This window comes from Rhineura floridana, chromosome 6, assembly GCF_030035675.1.
Source record: "Rhineura floridana isolate rRhiFlo1 chromosome 6, rRhiFlo1.hap2, whole genome shotgun sequence".
NCBI classification, from domain to species: Eukaryota; Metazoa; Chordata; class Lepidosauria; order Squamata; family Rhineuridae; genus Rhineura; species Rhineura floridana.
In genome coordinates this window covers 106,769,402-106,788,056 of record NC_084485.1, presented here as the reverse complement: position 1 = coordinate 106,788,056, position 18,655 = coordinate 106,769,402, and positions in this window count along the sequence as shown.

Here is an 18,655-nt window from a genome sequence, read left to right as displayed (position 1 = left end):
GGCCCATCTAGCCCAGCATCCTGTTCTCACAGTGGCCAACCAGGTGCCTGGGGGAAGCCCGCAAGCAGGACCCGAGTGCAAGAACACTCTCCCCTCCTGAGGCTTCCGGCAACTGGTTTTCAGAAGCATGCTGCCTCTGACTAGGGTGGCAGAGCACAGCCATCACGGCTAGTAGCCATTGATAGCCCTGTCCTCCATGAATTTGTCTAATCTTCTTTTAAAGCCGTCCAAGCTGGTGGCCATTACTGCATCTTGTGGGAGCAAATTCCATAGTTGAACTATGCGCTGAGTAAAGAAGTACTTCCGTTTGTCTGTCCTGAATCTTCCAACATTCAGCTTCTTTGAATGTCCACGAGTTCTAGTATTATGAGAGAGGGAGAAGAACTTTTCTCTATCCACTTTCTCAATGCCATGCATAATTTTATACACTTCTATCATGTCTCCTCTGACCCGCCTTTTCTCTAAACTAAAAAGCCCCAAATGCTGCAACCTTTCCTCGTAAGGGAGTCGCTCCATCCCCTTGATCATTCTGGTTGCCCTCTTCTGAACCTTTTCCAGCTCTGTAATATCCTTTTTGAGATGAGGCGACCAGAACTGTACACAGTATTCCAAATGCAGCCGCACCATAGATTTATACAACGGCATTATGATATCGGCTGTTTTATTTTCAATACCTTTCCTAATTATCGCTAGCATGGAATTTGCCTTTTTCACAGCTGCCGCACACTGGGTCGACATTTTCATTGTGCTGTCCACTACAACCCTGAGGTCTCTCTCCTGGTCGGTCACCGCCAGTTCAGACCCCATGAGTGTATATGTGAAATTCAGATTTTTTGCTCCAATATGCATAATTTTACACTTGTTTATATTGAATTGCATTTGCCATTTTTCCGCCCATTCACTCAGTTTGGAGAGGTCTTTTTGGAGCTCTTCGCAATCCCTTTTTGTTTTAACAGCCCTGAACAATTTAGTGTCATCAGCAAACTTGGCCACTTCACTGCTCACTCCTAATTCTAGGTCATTAATGAACAAGTTGAAAAGTACAGGTCCCAATACCGATCCTTGAGGGACTCCACTTTCTACAGCCCTCCATTGGGAGAACTGTCCATTTATTCCTACTCTCTGCTTTCTGCTTCTTAACCAATTCCTTATCCACAAGAGGACCTCTCCTCTTATTCCATGACTGCTAAGCTTCCTCAGAAGTCTTTGGTGAGGTACCTTGTCAAACGCTTTTTGAAAGTCTAAGTACACTATGTCCACTGGATCACCTCTATCTATATGCTTGTTGACACTCTCAAAAGAATTCTAATAGATTACTGAGATGGGACTTTCCCTTGCAGAAGCCATGCTGGCTCTGCTTCAGCAAGGCTTGTTCTTCTATGTGCTTAGTTAATCTAGCTTTAATAATACTTTCTACCAGTTTTCCAGGGACAGAAGTTAAGCTAACTGGCCTGTAATTTCCGGGATCCTCTCTGGATCCCTTTTTGAATATTGGCGTTACATTTGCCACTTTCCAGTCCTCAGGCACGGAGGAGGACCCGAGGGACAAGTTACATATTTTAGTTAGCAGATCAGCAATTTCACATTTGAGTTCTTTGAGAACTCTCGGGTGGATGCCATCCAGGCCCGGTGATTTGTCAGTTTTTATATTGTCCATTAAGCCTAGAACTTCCTCTCTCGTTACCACTATTTGTCTCAGTTCCTCAGAATTCCCTCCTACTGAGGTCATCTGGCACCTTTGCTATACAATTTTCAGTGAATGCTAAAGATATGCCTCTTTACCCTGGCCTTCGGCTCCTAAGACATGTTTTCAGAACCCACACTGTTCTTATGATTGAAATGTGTTTCAATTCTTTTTAATGTATTTTAGATTTTGTAACCCACCCAGGGACGGTGAAGGGCAGGCAATTCAGCATCATCTTCAGCAGCAGCAGCAGTAAATAAGGAGATCTGTATATGAGTGTTAATCCAAGAGCTTCTACTCAAAGTTTGCTGTTCAGCTCCCCCAAGATACATTTATAAGACCAATTCAATGTGATGTACATATCTGGAGAAACAAACTCAAGGTATGTTGGAGGGAAGATATCTGCAGGGGCTGCCTACCTGTTTAGGCCTGTGGACACTTTTGATTTTTGAAGTAGTGTCATGGATGCCACCCCCTTGCACTCCCCTGGATCAGACCCACATGTACATTAGCTGCTATTCCAAGACTCAATTAAACATATGTTTGTCCATTTCATGCTTTGTGGTACTATCCCTACTATGCGTTTTTTCAGTGAGAGTGCTCTTGTCTTTCTTTAGTATTTAAAAGATGGCATAAAATCACTAAATAAATACGAAATAAAAATAAAACGTTCAATTCTCCATTTATAGGCAAGCCATATGTATGCACATTTATATACGGTTGTATATTAAAATATCAATTATTTTTAAATGAAGAAACAAAAAAGTTAAATTTAAGCCCCTGTTCATTAGAAACATAATGGTTAAATTTAAGCCCCTTAGAGTACAATTCTATACCACTTTTCCTAGGATTAAGTCCCATTGAACTCAGTGGGACTTATTTCAAGGTAGGCATGTGTAAGATTCTTCAGTTAATATCTTTGAAGATCTCCTACTGAGAAATGCATAGAGAAAAATGATCACTTGGTCAGTGGTGCATTTAAAAGGGATGTGTACAAGGGTGTACCAAGAGTCACCATGTATCTATATCTATGCATTTTTAATATTCTGATCTGTTCCTGAGTTGCTCTGTGATCTCTGTGCTTCAATCTGTGCTCTGGGTTCTGGGTTTATAAATGGGGAATATAAAAACAACCATAATTTATTCCTGTTTTGGCCAAAGTTGTTGAAATCTGCAGACACAGGAGTCCCTCCAAGGTGCATGAAGCCTGCCAAACTGAAAGTTGTGTGTGTGCAGGGTACCTTTAAATTCTGATTTAAAAACAAAGGAAAACTTTTTTGATTTTCTAAGAGAATTGGATGCAATTTGCAGACATGATCAGCCCTTCAGACAGGATGAACCCTATCAAATTTCAGAATTATGTATGTAGTGGTTCTTCTGCAGAGACCATTTTGGGGTTGGTACAATAGGAATCATATAGGGTGGGGAGTGATGGTGGTGGAAAAAAAGAGCATGGGTCTCCAGGAAAGAAGGTAAAATTGACATGGAGCAGACTTAGACTGATCCATCAATTCATCCCTAAATTAAACTCCAGCATAATAATCTCTGGTAGGAAACATCACTTGACTTCCTGCTGGAAGTGAGGGGGAGCACTTCCTTCATCAGTGGAGCCCCGTGCCTGCTATACCCTCTTCCCTAAGGACTGGGACCTTGCTTGGCCATGAAGCTCACTGGGCCAGTCACTGGACTCATCCACAAGGTGATTTAGTGTGTGTCTGGAGCTACTTACATTCCCTTTGTAATTTGCATGGTTCACATGATGTTGCAGGCAAGGAGAAGCTATAACGCAGGTTTCCCTTTCAAATCCATATTAACCCAATCCAATTATAATGTGAAAAGGAAAGGAAAAAATGTCTCAGCTGCACAGCACTCCTCTTTGTAGGCACTTTGCTTCTATTTTTTTAGTAGGTGGGCTCTTTTTTAATGACCCATCATCCGCTCCCTCTTTCACTGCCCACAAAAGCTGCTGCAGCATCTGCCTACTTTACCTTTTCACTCACTCACTCCCACCCATCCGTTTAGGCTGGGACAATGGAGAAGATTTTTTTGGTCAGTTTCATTTTTTCTTGCCAATTTCACACAGAGGTGCTCTCCTGGCTTCAGCCTTGAAGCAGAGGGAGTAAACATGTAATATTAGAGGGAGGGGCCACAAGGAAACAGTGACACTAATCCTTCACAGAGGAATGCCTACTAGTGTGAATGGAAAACAGGAGATTTGAAGCTACCAATTGTGGACCTTGCAAATATATCACAATGATAAAAGCAGCATCTTTAGTATGAAGGTATGGTCCCATATGGACAAGCCCACTGTCTCTCAGCCTAACCTACTTCACAGCATTGTTGTGAGGATAAAATTGGGATGGGAACAACCATGTTTGTACACCACTTTGAGCTCCATGGAGATATAAATGTAATAAATAAATATAAAATAAATTTTCTCCAGTGTGGAATGGAGAGAGAGTAGCAGGCAAGGAGATCCTTTTGAGAATGAAAGCTGAATACTTGGAGACTATGACTTACAGGGTGGAGTGTAGGAATGTTGTGAATGGACCTTGGACTTCCTCATAAGCATGGCTCACTAGAAATGCAAGTTCCCCTATAGTGAGTGCAGCAGGAGCTTTTAATGGAGTTATCTGCACATCACCCCTAAAGCATGTATAAATCTACTCTTAACCTAATGGCACACACAGAGAAAGTAAAATAAAGAATGGTTTTATTAAGAGAAAAAACAAGGGAAAATATTACAGTGTACAATTACAATTAATATTTAAACAGTATCTAACTATTACTCATTCATGTGCTTTGTAGTGCTGGATAGACTAAAGCTAAGAGACTAAACCATACATACACTCTCATATCAAGCTCACTCATACAGAGAGAAAATTAAAGAAAGAGACCCAGAAGTTGTGTATACCTTTCCTGGTGAGTTGTTGCAAGTCTAAGCCTGAGAGAGAGACTTTCATATCTAGCCTAATGAGCCAAGGCTCCGCCATTGTGTAACCAGCACTAGATTTGAAAAATCTCACCCAAATCCTTAGCTCTGAAGTTCTGCAATTGTCCCAAAGATGCTGGGGAGCGTTGATAAGAAAGGCAGCTGTTGAGCCCTCCAGAAGGAGGCACTGCTAATCCCTTCAAGCCCCTCATGTTTTATACCTTTTCTAACTGAACTGACGCCAATGTAAACGTGACCAAGAAGATGTGGATGTGACAAATAAAAACAATGCAAGAGTTTAGGATAACTGGTCAAAGAATCTGGTTTTTCCCAGAACCCATTCTCTAATAAGTTCCCAGATAATAGCTGTGTTAATTTCTGATGTTTCATATAATCATTATCCTGTTTCCTCCTAAAGGTTAAGATTATCATAAACCTTATGCAAATTGTTTCCTTGTTTGAAAGGAGCACCTGATTCTTACTGGGCAGCATTCCCCTAATTTTCATAGGAGTCAGATGTCCATACCCTCAGGCTTTCAAGATGTGTAGCTACTCAGAGGTCACAGGGACTCTGTTTCCCAGGAATCTTTGCTGTTGCAGGTTTTCCAAACTCTGGTTCAATGAGGTGAATCAAATATTAAAAATCCCCAATATTTTGTTCCTCATTACAGGGAGGCCAACAGTAAGTGGAGCCAGAGCCAACGAAAGGAGGAGCCGGCAAATTCTAGCTTTGTCTCTATCCTTGTCCCCACTGACTTCTTTGAAGGCAACACTGAGACTAAGGAGGAGGAGGCTGGTAGCCACTGTCACCCTCTGGACTCGTTATAAGTAAGAAAGTAGGTAGATGGGGCTGGTAGAGAGCAGACAGGGATTGGTGGAGCAGAAACCCACTCGCCCTACTGGATCAGCTTTGACTGCTTAGAGAAGTCCCTTGAAGGTTTTCCGAGCAGTTGACTTTACCAGCTGACTTTAGGCAATAAGGAATGGGGTGCTTTGGTACTTGCCCAATATCACTTCACTTGATTTCAGTTTGTGATAACATTGTTGGTTCCCCTCTTCAGCCGGGGTGAATTATACACTTTTGGGAGAATGCACAAGTTGTCTCAGAGGGGAGGTCTTGTGGATCTCATTGGCAAAGTGCCCAATAGGAGGGAGCAATCAGGCTGGTATTTAAGCCCACTCCACCCTTTCAACCTCCTCTTTTGCAGTGCCCATGCTATCTCACTCTACACTGTGGGTAGTTGCCCTTTTGGGGACTGAGTAGGAATATTTTTGTGGAGCCCCTGATTGCCTTTGGGACTCCTCTTTTTGGCTTACTCCACACTTTAGGGTTTTTTAAAATTTATTCTTGATGTATATACTTATTTGGTCTGTTTGGCATTAAGTGTGAACAGGTAAGGGAATCTGAGAAATTAATTAACAGACACATTAATGGGTTAAAGGCACTCTTGAGTCAGCATCCACCTTTCAGGACACCCTTTCAGCTTGGGACATCTTGGGGGTGCCCTTTAGGCCTGGTGTGTACACCTTGGTGAATGCTGGACAGTGGGGCCCAGGTGTGCATGGTGTGTCAGTTTCACATACTTAAGGCTCACTTAGCATGGAGGGAGAAGTTTCTCCCAATCTTTGCCTGGGGAGCCATGGAATGAGGCTGTTTATGTGCCCAAGGGAGTGGAGGGATGCCAGCCTCATATACATTAATTCAAACCCACCTGCTTGTACTTACATAATTTGGTTACTGTTTGGCAAATCTTCTATTGTTATATTGGAATAAAGGTGACCTTTCCACCATTACTCTTCTTCTAGGGTGTGTTCGCAAAAGTCTATATTCCAGTGCTGTCATAAGCCACAATAGAGAAAAACAGCCCAATATGTACTCAGCAACCATTACCTTGCTTGGGTCAGGTGGACAAAGCAACCAAGAGTTTCATTGAGGTTAGTAGGTGCTGAGCTTTGTTTTTCATGTTGTTTCAGAGTAATCAGAATTTCAGCGAGAGTAAGAAGTTATATTCAACAACTGTTTACAAAGTATCTGGCTTTTATGTTCTGAGCTAGACAAGTTTATTGGCAGAAATGATGTTCAGTTTCTAATGCAGCTTAGCATTACAAGGTTGCCAAATTCATAATGCTGAACTTCAGTGTCATGCTAGTCTAAAACGGTTATTAATCCATACCAATTTGTTGATCTCCATCAATTAAAGCACATGTTTATGGCATAAATTTCCTTGCTGTATCTACTTCCAGATTTTCCAACAATCCCTCTAAATAAAAAAACATTTTCAGCTCATTTGGCAAGTAACTCACACAGTCAGCTTTTTCAATAAAATAAAATAAAATAAAAATCATCTTCAGGCAAGATCTATCCATCCTCCTAGAATACCATTGTAAGGATTTAGATACTCACATTTGCTGCAAGGCACAAAATGGTTTAACCACAAAATGATTGATAGCTGTAGTTAAACAGAACATTAGCCTAATGACGTATGAAACTGTAGCACAGTTGTTAACTTATGTTGAAGCTGATTCCTTACAGAGGAGATGATGTCACATTGTATGGAGTCTGAAGTGGTTCAGTAGTCTCACTGTGAATGTGTCCTTTTGCGTTAGTCTTCTCATAAGAGACACTTGTCAAATGTATCCCATGCAATTGCTCATTACCCACTGATGTCAAACTCAGCCTCATCTTAACTTTGCAGACAAGCTCATAATGCAAGTATAGCAGTTGAAACAGAGGAAAACTCAGTAACTAAAACAACTTATTTTCTGAATTCTGAATGTACACATTATAATTGGAGATGAATAACAAAGGACCTGTAGTAGTAGAATTTGTTTTGCAACAGACTAACATGGCTACTTCACTTGAATTTGTCACTTTGAGATTCAAGAGTAATTCAAGAAGGTACTAGCAACTATACGATGGAGGAAAGGAGAAAAGTGAGCAAGGAATGATGGATATGCCCAGCCTTGGGATGCTTATGGCAACAGACAATCTCAATTTAGGGGTGGGCTGAAACTGCCACTCCCAATTCACCATCCCATTTGTAGGTGACGAATTGCAGCTAGCTGTTATGGCTTTGTTTCAAGGGTCATGAAAATAGTTCCATTCTTCCTCTTTTGTTTTGCCAAAGTGAAACTCCTTTTTTCCAAATTTGCCTGGAATCCCACAGCAAAATGAAAAGAGACCAGTCCTAATTCAAACAGTACAAACTTTCCAGTCACTCATTAATAGCTTTCCACTTTCTACCTAGGTCAGCCTTTCCCAACCTGATGCTCTCCAGATATTTTGAACTCCAGCTCTCATCAGCCCTGGCCTATAGGGCTGGAAGGATCTGTCCATCTCAGTTCTCCTCCTTCTCATTTTTCCAAACTTCAAATCAGTTCTCTGCATTTCTGCAGCAACTTGCAATTCTTTAAAAAACAAAATGCTCATGAAAATTCTTTGGCATTTTAGTGTGATTTTCTCCTAATGAGCACATTGTTTTTGTAATTTTGACTAATGCACACATTTTTGCTAGCAATTTATACAAATATAACACATTTTGTACATTATTTTCACATATATTCATTTTATACATATTTTCCCCCATTTATGCCTTTTTGTAAACATTCTTTGGCATCGCAAAATGCAGATATGTGCAAATTTTGAAGCACGGCTGTGCTTTGGTTCCCATATTGTTCTGGAAGTTTGAATTTGATATATTTTGCTTTAACTGCAAATTGAATCAAATTTCTCCCCCATACCTACTAAACAGCATGGCTAATGGTCAGGGATGATGGGAGCTGTAGTACAAAACATTTGAAGGATGCCATATTGAGGAAGGCTGATCTAGATACTAAAGAAAAAGATAAGCTTTCTCCAGGCACACATTCCAAATATGGTAATAAGTAGATAGGTAACACTACAAAACAGCATGGAATGGGGAAAAGGAAGGGGCCAAAGAGCATAATGGTGGTGAGGGGGGTGAGATATGGAGAAGTTCATACTGTTCATAATCAAACATGTTCATAATCAAATATGTTTTCAGACATTTTACTCAGATTTATTCTTCCACTGTGACATAGTAAAACAACTTTTTTGAAATTCCACATTAAATATCAAGCAGATGCTTTTTCTATATATCATTGATTCTGTATGAGAAATATACTAAAATTGTTGTTTACATCAGTCAAACTCAGTGAAAAAAAGACAATTAGGTCTATTTAGCACATTTCATTTCATCAGTGAGTCATTTTTGTATCTGCTTTTGCAGATAAATGAACTGGTATCATAAAAGTCTCTTTCCATGGGATTCTTAGAATTGTTTTTAAAAAAAGGCCTGGGACTATTTAGATACATATGCAGACATACGATTTTTCTCATACCTGTAAAGCACACTTTTAGACTTGTTCTAAAACAGAAGAGAGCTAACATTTCTGACAACCTGTGTGCATAATAGGACAATCTTTGCAAGGTTACAATTGTTGATGACTGCCTTATTATAGACAGAAGCATATACCTTTTATTTGGGCCTGGTACTTGTCTCCTAAAAAGAAAAAAAATGTTTCAGATGTGTAAGTGTTGCCAGCATTTTTTAAAGTTTCTGGGAATGAACTTTATGAAATTGGAAATTGATGGAGCTTTGAAGACTTCTTTTGTTTTGTTTTGTCAGGAAAATAAACAAATCCTGTGATTTAAGCCTCAAGGTCCAGGGTTTCATGTAAAAAATAAGCTAGCAAACACACTAGACAGGAAGATTATTATACTCTGCGATGGCTTTATATGAGAATGACTTGTTCAAGTTCTGATTTTAAGTTTAGGATTTTCATGCCCCACAGTTAGTATGAAGCTATGTTTAATATATTTTCAGTTTTTCACAATGAAGACAACTGTAGATCACTCACTGCCCCCTAAGCCCCCTTCACTCTATCCCTTGAACCAATAACATTTAACTCTCAAGAGGTCCTTTATTACTGAAGCCTAATGTTATAACAGATTATCATAATATCATCTATCTTGGTTGCATTACTGACTCGGGCATTTAGGAGAACTTCAAAGGAAGGTGCGGCTGGAACAAGACTATACATTTGGCCTACAAAGAGAAATAGGCTTGCAGGAAGGAGATGGAGGGAGACAGCCAAGGAGCACAGCATTGTCAGATCTAAGGTATAGATCTATGGTATATATGCACTCAGAAGATTGTTATTAACTGGTTTCTACTTTTACTGCAATGTTGTCGCTTGGCAACCCTCAGGGGGCCAAAAGGTCCAAGAAGCAGTGGATGAGTGGGGGTAAATGTTACATATTTATTTGAGCTAATCAGCCAATTATTTGGCTACAGGCTTCCAGTGTTAATTGCTTTCTGCACAAAATGTTCCAAAATACATAAACAACTAGAAGACTACAGCCAAAGAGGAAGGGTTAGTTCAAATCAGCAATGACAGCAGAAGCCACAGTGGGCAGACTCCACTGTTAGGCTGGGCTTCTGCACTCCTGATCTTTCAACCCTTCATCCTTGGCTTGCCAGTTGTGTACATCCAATCCTACCTCTAGGCCCTGTGTGTCATATTTTTGCCTAAGTTCCCTGTCTCATGCACTCTTCCTTTAGCTTGGTTCTCCAGGTACCCTTTCTCAAGGTCCCTCTTAGTCTTCTTTACTGCCTTTGTTCAGTCAGCTTGCTCTGAGCTCTCTATCCTTTAGATTTCCTACTTCCCAGAGCCTGTCCAAGTCTGAAGCCATCCCCTCTGAGAGGCTGTAATCCCAGCCAAACTAACAGCATTTGCTTCTCTCACTGAATCTGGACTGCAAATTGCTTTGTACTCCGAGCAACTGAATATTCTGAGTTATCACAAAACATCAGCGAATCAGTTGCAGAGATTTCAGTGCCAGAATCACACAACAATGTAGATGCCTTGTCTATCTATGGCTGTGTATGAGCATCTTATGATTAACTGCTACATAGGTCGAAAACAAATATATGAACAACCTTTTAAAAGAAGAGCACAGCAGTTCCACTTGTAGTACCGATTTCCCCTAGACAGTTCAATTCATGAACAATGAAGTTTAAACTATAGCAGCAGTCATTCTTGACACCTACTTTTTAAAGCCTCTTACATGACAGAAACCAACATACTCCTTGACTGACTAATTTTGGAGGCCAAGGCTATGTTCAGGAATATTTCATTGGCTATGGCTCCTGCACTCAGTGAGAATACTGGGATAGCACCCAAAAATGCCTCGTAAATTCAAACTTCCATGCTTCAGTTCACTAAACTTCACTCCCAGCGACATTTGTTCTCTCCCGACAATATGCAGTCTCATCAGCTAAAATTGAAAATCCTACTGATGCATTTGCTGCTTCCACAGTATAATTTTCTCTGCATTTGACCACAGATTTCAGCCAATTCATTCAGGGCTTGAAATGACATGCAAGATGCCACAGCTAGCATGGTTTCCCGTTCCCTTTCTTCAAGCTTTCCCATTTCCATAATGCAAAGTTCACATATTTATTTATTCAGAGATGTATAACCTTCCTATCAAGACGCACTGCCCTCACAAGATGGTTTTAAAACACATTAAAACGGAACCAATAACAGTACAAGCAGCAACTTTAAAAAATGCATTAATTTAACTACAAACACCATCAGTAAAAAATCTTCAAGCACAGCACAATCACTGTGGAAATACAGAATGGAATACAAACATCTTCAGAGTTTTCTTTAAAACCAGCAATGATGGAATCACTATTGAAATAGCCTTATTCCTGGAACCAGTTCTTATGAGTGGTTAGAGAGCAGGGCTTCAGATACTAATATGAAAACTTAGGCAAGCCCATGGAGGAGCAAGTTGCCCTTCAGATAACTTGTGTACAGTTCTGGATAACTCACCTCAAAAAAGGATATTGTAGTGTCAGAAAAGGCTCAGAAAAGGGCAAGCAGAATGAGCAAGGGGATGGAGTGACTCCCCTATGAGGAAAAGTTACAACCCTTCAGGCTTTTTAGTTTAGAGAAAAAATTGAGTAAGAAGTGACATGAAGCTGAATGTTGGAAAATTCAGGACAGACAAAAGAAAATACTTCATGCAGTGCATAGTTAAACAATGGAATTCATTCCCAAAAGAGGCAGTGACGGCCACCAACTTGGATGGCTTTAAAAGAGGATTAAACAAATTCATGGAAGATAAGGCTATCAATAGCTACTAGCCATGATGTCCAAGGTATGGCAGTATGCTTCTGAATACCAGTTGCTGGAAGGGAGAATGCTGTTGTGCATTCAGGATATGCTGTCTAGTCTAGGGCCATCTTCGTTGCTCTTCTACTTCCTTTCCTTCCCGCCCTTCTTCCCAGTTTGGGGAAGGGCCGTATCTCCATGGGAAAGCTTATGTTGTGCACACAGAAGGTCCCACATTCAATTTTTGGCATATCCAGCGTAAAAAAAAAAAATCATGTAGCAAATCATGAGACCCAGGAAAGCTTCTGCAAGATAGACAAATTCAAATTAGATGGTTAAATATGTTGTAAACCGCCCAGAGAGCTTCAGCTATGGGGCGGTATATAAATAAATAAAAATGTTGGCCTGGTATGATGGCTTTGTGTTGCCCCATGCCACCTGTTCCTCTCTCTTTCTGCATCAGGGCTTATATATCAGCTGGTATAGAGTTACTTGGAAGGTGTTGGTAGTCACTGTCACTTCAAGGCTGGCAGTTTTAGAGCTTTTACAGGACTGGCAACTACCTAGCCACTAACACATCAAAATCTGCCACTTGAAATGCAGTAGCAGATGGCATGGTGGAACAGCGACACTCACCTTGGCTGCTTTCACACATGGGGCTGATTGCGTTTGTTTAACAGATTTAAAAGGTAGCGCTTCTGTCCCGATTTCTAAAATCCCTTTCACACTGCAGTACCTGTTGCATTAAGGAACAGCAGCTTTTTCAGCCAATATACTGACATTTTGCGTAACTGTCTTTCACACGGTTTGTTTTTGTCCCTCACCCATGCACATTGTTCCCCACTGTGTAGGAGGTCTAAGATTTTGTCCCGTAACCATGCAAGCCCTCTCCCTTTAGGATCTGACTTTTTAAATTGTTTTAGTTGTATCAACACAGGGGTATGTGTGGGAAATGCTGCTGCTATCTGCACTGATGCCGGAATACCGGTACAACGTTCATCAAGCAAAACAAAAAACAAAAACCCGCACGACTAAGGGGCAGGAACGCACTGCATGCTGGGATGCCTGTCACATGAGTGGCTGCAGCTAGCAATAAACTCCTGCAATCTTCTGGGTTCCCAGCCTTGCTAACGGATTATTTCTGGTATCATTTATCACGGAAATTAGCGCTAAACTTCCACTACATTGCACTAGAATTCTGGAGCTAGCTTATGCGTCGTGTGAAAGATCAAATATAACGCACAAATTACCAGGTAAGAAATCATCAGAATAATGGAATAAAGTGCAGTGTGAAAGCAGCCCTTATCTTCCTAACAGCTGAATTGCTGCTGCCAGCCAGGAGGAGAGGACCAAGGTGGTTGGGAGGTCGGTGCAGTGCAAATGCACTAACAGAGTGTGTTTGCACCATGCTGACCTTCCTTCCACCTCATCCTATCCCGCTATTCCTCCCATGAAGCAGCAGTGGCTCAGCTGTCAGGAGGTTAGGTGAGCACTTCAGCCCCACCATGCCATCTGCTACTATGGAAATGGTCGTTCTACTTACCTTACATTAGGGCCAGCTATTGTTGCAATGAAACTGAAATGTGTTTCTTTAAAGAAAGGCACCTCTATGCTTTATGTAGCTTTGATGTTATTTAAAATTTGTTCTTAAAAGTTTGAGACAGAATATGTATTATCACCTACAATAACAGAGATACCAGCATGCTTAATATAGTTGAGGAGGCCATAATAAAATAAGTCCTTTGAAAATTTGGATGTATAAAGGAAACAGAAGAGAGAGCACACACTCTGCAGATCTCTAATAACGTAGAAAGAATCTGAAGAGGAACTGCTAACAATTTAAAAATGAGTTAATACATCATTTCCCTAGAAATGAGTTAATACATATTTCTTTAAATTGAATCAAAAGGCAGGAAGCTGATCAGAGAGAGGCCAATTAAGGAACATAGGAGCACTGACAGAAGCAGATAAATTATGGAGATGCAAAGTTCATTTCCTGCGTATGACTCCGATGCAGAAAATGCTAGAGATCCATGTCTTTAAAAACTACTAAAAATATGAATGATCTTTGATAAATCTGATTTTGTGGGATCCTAGTTTCCGGCTTTGAGGTAACCTCCAAAGGTTGGCTAGTCTTAATTTTTCACAGGCCACATTCACAGCATACATTTATCCCACTATTATTCCATTTTAAACAGCCATGGCTTCCCTGAAAGAATCCTGGAAAGTGTAGTTTGTGAAGGTTGCTGAAAGTTGTTAGATTGCCAGAGTGGTTTAACAGTCAGTCTCTCTTCCCAGAAAACTCTGAAACTGTAGCTTTGTGGTGGGGAAAGGGTCTCCTAACAACTCTCAGCAGCTTTCACAAACTACACTTCCCAGGATTCTTTGGAGGAAGCCATGACTGCTTACAGTGGAATAATAGTGCTTTAAAGGTATGGTGTGAATGTGCCCACAGAAGGACACTAATTTACAAATATATATATAACCGTCTCTCGTCCTCAGTAGTAACACAGAGAAGATGATCTGCCTTCTCTTGACACCCTTTCTACATTGTCAACAACTGTTACCAGGTTTCTTCTTCCAGTTCAATCCAGAAAGCACAGTTCATTTCAATAGTGCTTGTGCAGCAGCAGGACTTGGTGGATTGTATTCTTAATCTTCTTTTCTCTGAGACAGGCATACCCACTTCCTTCAATACTTCTTACATGCCTTACATTGTAAACCCTTGCTAAACCCTTTATCATCTCTGTTATTGTGCTCTGGATCTTCACTGAATCTTCTTCACCGTAATCCTTAGATCCTTCTCAGCAATGTTACTTCCTTGTCATTTATGCCATTTTGTATTTGTGCATTTGGATTTTCTGAACTATGCTGAGAGGACACTAGAATAGATACATGTTGAATTCATGCTGCTGCTATATTTTCTCCTCTTGTGGGAGGAAATTTCATAGTTCAACTATTCCCTGTGTGAAAAAGTACTTTCTTTTGGCTATCCTGAATCTTGCAACATTTAGCTTCATTGGATGTCCACGAGTTCTAATGTTATGAGAGAGGGAGAAAAGCTTTTCTCTCTCCATGCCATGCTTAATTTCATACACTTATATCATGTCACCTCTTCCTTGCCTTTTCTCTAAACTAAAAATCCCCAAATTCTGCAGCTTTTACTCTTAGGGGAGTCGCTCCACCCCCTTGATCTTTTTGGCTGCCCTTTTCTGAAGCTTTTCCAGCTTTAGAATATCCTTTTTACGGTGAGGTGAACAGAATTGTACACAGTATTCCAAATGTGGCCACACATAGATTTATATAATGGCATTATGATATTGGCTGTCTTATTTTCAATACCTTTCCTGATGATACCTAGCATAGAATATGCCTTTTTTACAGCCACGACACACTGGGTCAACATTTTCATTGAGCTATCCACTAGGAACCCAAGGTCTCATTCCTGGTCAGTCACTGCCAGTTCAGACTTCATGAGCATATATGTTTAAAAAATTAAAAACAAAATTAAGATTTTTTTGCTCCAATATGCATAACCTTTTTTTTACTTTGAATTGCATATGCCATTTTACTGCCCATTCACTCAGTTTGGAGAGGTCATTCTGGACCTCTTCATAATCCCTTTTTGTTTTAACAACCCTGAACAATTTAGAAATATCAGCTAGGGATGGGATCCATTGGTCGGTGCTCATTTGAAAGCATTCTGTTGACCTAACAGGCTGACATTGGTTTTTGTTCATTCTGTTATCTGCTAGCTACTGCTTTTACTGATCCATGGGGGTTTTTCACTCGGAAAAAATATTGATATTTATATCAATATTTTAAAAGGAAATATCGATATTTTGAAGAAAATATTGATACTTAAAAAGGAAATATTTATATTTTAAAATGAAATATTGATAAATTATCATTCGTACAATCAATGTTTTAGAGGCAGATTTTTGTCTATATTAAAAAGTCTGTTTTGAAAAATAGCCACAGAAATTCACTGCATTAAAATCTGATCCTTGGCAATTGAGAATAAGTGAATTAATGGAAAATTTGGTACCAAATCTGAACTGAGCAGAATTCTAGCATATCCCTACCATCAGCAAGTTTGGCCACCTCATTGCTCACTCCTAACTCTAGATCAGTGTTTCCCAAACATTTTTTATTTTTTTGTTGCTGGACTACAACTCCCATCAGCCCCAGCCAGCATGGCCAATGGTCAGGAATTATGGGAACTGTAGTCCAGCAACAAAAAAATAAAAAAAAGTTTGGGAAGCACTGATCTAGATCATTTATGAACAATTTAAAAAGCACAGGTCCCAATACCAGTCCTTGGGGTACTCCACTTTCTATATCCCTTCATTGGGAGAACTGTCTGTTTATTCCTAATCTCTGCCTTCTGTTTCCAATCAGTTCCTGATCCACAAGAGGACCTCTCCTCTTATTCCATGACTGCTCAGGAGTCTTTGGTGACATACCTTGTCGAAAGCTCAACAAATGACAATGGTGTCAAACATCTGATAGGAGCACTTAAAGATAAGCTTCCATAATGTAGGTTAAACTCCCAATGCACAGGCAAGCAAATATCCAAAATGAGCTTTTCAGGAAGTGTAGGATGTATCCCCTCCCTCACCGTACCCTTACATTGGAGTCCAATGATTTATAGCTAAACACCCATGGCATCAAAAGATTGTAACCAAACACTCAGGTACATTTAGGATGGGTGTGAAGATTTCTCCAGAGGACCAGATTCCTCTGGTATCATGGAACGGCATGTAGGATCTGTTGGATAAAAAGTTTCAGTCTCTCGGAATCATTGCTTCTTTTACACCTTTGGGAGTCTGGGTATGCCATGCCAGTCGAGTCCATCTTCTGCATGAGAGCTGTCATTGGTGGAACACTGCAGTGACAGATTCAACCATCCCCACCAGTCTGTGACTCTGTGCAGACCTACATAAGAGTAAGTCACCTAACAGTGCTCCTTCTATATAGAAATACATAAGATTGCACAGCTAGCCGACTTTCCTCTTCTAATTATATTTTCAGTCTATGCATTCAAAATTATTGGAAGGCAGACACCAAAATCATTGTTTAGAAGTGATATTATGTGCTAGTGATATGGAGCAATTTAAAGATCTGCCACACTACCTTCAGGTTTGCAATTTGTGTACCAGAAGGGGAAACTGTGTAATGGATGCCTATAATAAAATAATGATAGTGCTGGAAAATGAATCAAATATTAATACTCCTAGAGCTAATCTTTTTGTGTATTTTCAGAAGTGAGGTCCTGCATAAATCAAACCAAAAGTATATATTTGTCATTGCTGTTTTAGTTTCATATGCCTTCATATTGGCGAAAACAGTCCTGTTACATATACCAAATGTGAGGAAGCAGGAACGTTCCAGTAGTTGCACTAAATTATGGAATATATTCCCACAGAAGGTGTGTTCAGTATCATAATTGCACTTCTGTGGAAAGTTGATGAAAACATTTTTCTTTTGGCAAGCTTTTAATTTTTGTTTTGCCGGATGTTGAGATTGGCAAAAAGGGTCCTCTTGGTAGTTCCACCACTCTCCAGAGTTTGGGTCATGGTGGCCTGGGAGAGGGCCGCCCCTAAGTTGTCGAATTCCCTCCCCATAAAGGTGTGTCTGGCATCTTCACTGTACAGCTTCTGTTGTATGCTAAAGATGCACCTCTTTATCCTGGCCTTTGAAACTTGATATATATATTTTTTCAGTGTCCACTCTAGTTGTGAATGTAATTTGTTTTAAACTGTTTTTAATGTATTTTATATTGTTGTGACCCACTTTGGGTTCTACTGGTGAACTGTGGGGGGTAATAACAACAACAACCACCCTCATTTACAGAGAACTAAAATAGGGTTTTGCCTTCTGTCTGTTACTTGAATTATTTGTTTGATTTTATTGTATTTACTATGTTTTTATTGATATTGTAAGTCAATGTTTGAAAATCGCTAGTTAAAAAAGTTAATAAATTTGAAAATGAAACAATATGGTAAATAAATAAACATTTTACATTTAAACATATAGCATGAGATCCTGGGCTTGTTCCCCTTAGCAGGAGGATTCTCTGGACAGAGTTTCATTCTGCCAGTGGAAAAGATGGGGGGACTCTCACCTTCCCCAATAGCTTTTGTGCCACTCTAAAAATCTGCTGTGGAGAGTTGGGGGACCCTCTGGAGCAGCATGAGGTGAGGCATGGGGAGCTGCAGGGGGGAAGGGGAAGTGAAGGAAATTGCCTCCTCCTTTTGCTGGCAGGATCCTCTTTCACATCTCCATTCCACCCATGAATGGTGGGAGCCCTTTTGTTTGTGAAAGCCTTGTTAGGAGGATCCAAGCCATGCTCTCTGATTATTTGCTATGGCCCATGGCAGCCGTTCCCAACATGGTGCCCTCCAGCTGTTTTGGACTACAACACCCATTATCCTTGACCATTCACCATGCTATCTGGGAATTGTACTCCAAAGCATGTTGGATAATTGACTGTCTTTTGCTTATCTGGGACTAAATGAATGCATTCTGCTCTTTGCCTTGGCCTCCATTCTGCCTAGTCTCACTGTCAGGAACTACGTCATTGCTCCTCCCTGTTTTCTACTTCAGTTTTACTTGAGGTCAGTTGTTTCCTTGTTTTCTATATGTTGGATCCAGAGAAACTCCACAACAGCAGGCTGGTGGCCAGCTCCCCAATCCCCTGAAAAAATATTTCCCAATGATTGGGAACCCTGATGAATGGGGTGAATTGTGGGGCAAGAGACTGAGCAAGAAGGGGTGGGAATCCTTGAAACTCAGACAGAGGCGATCTCTGCAAACATTCCTCAGCATTCCTGAATGTTCTTAAAATGGTCGTCCTGGTGCACAGAATTGGATTGAAATCCCAACTGTGT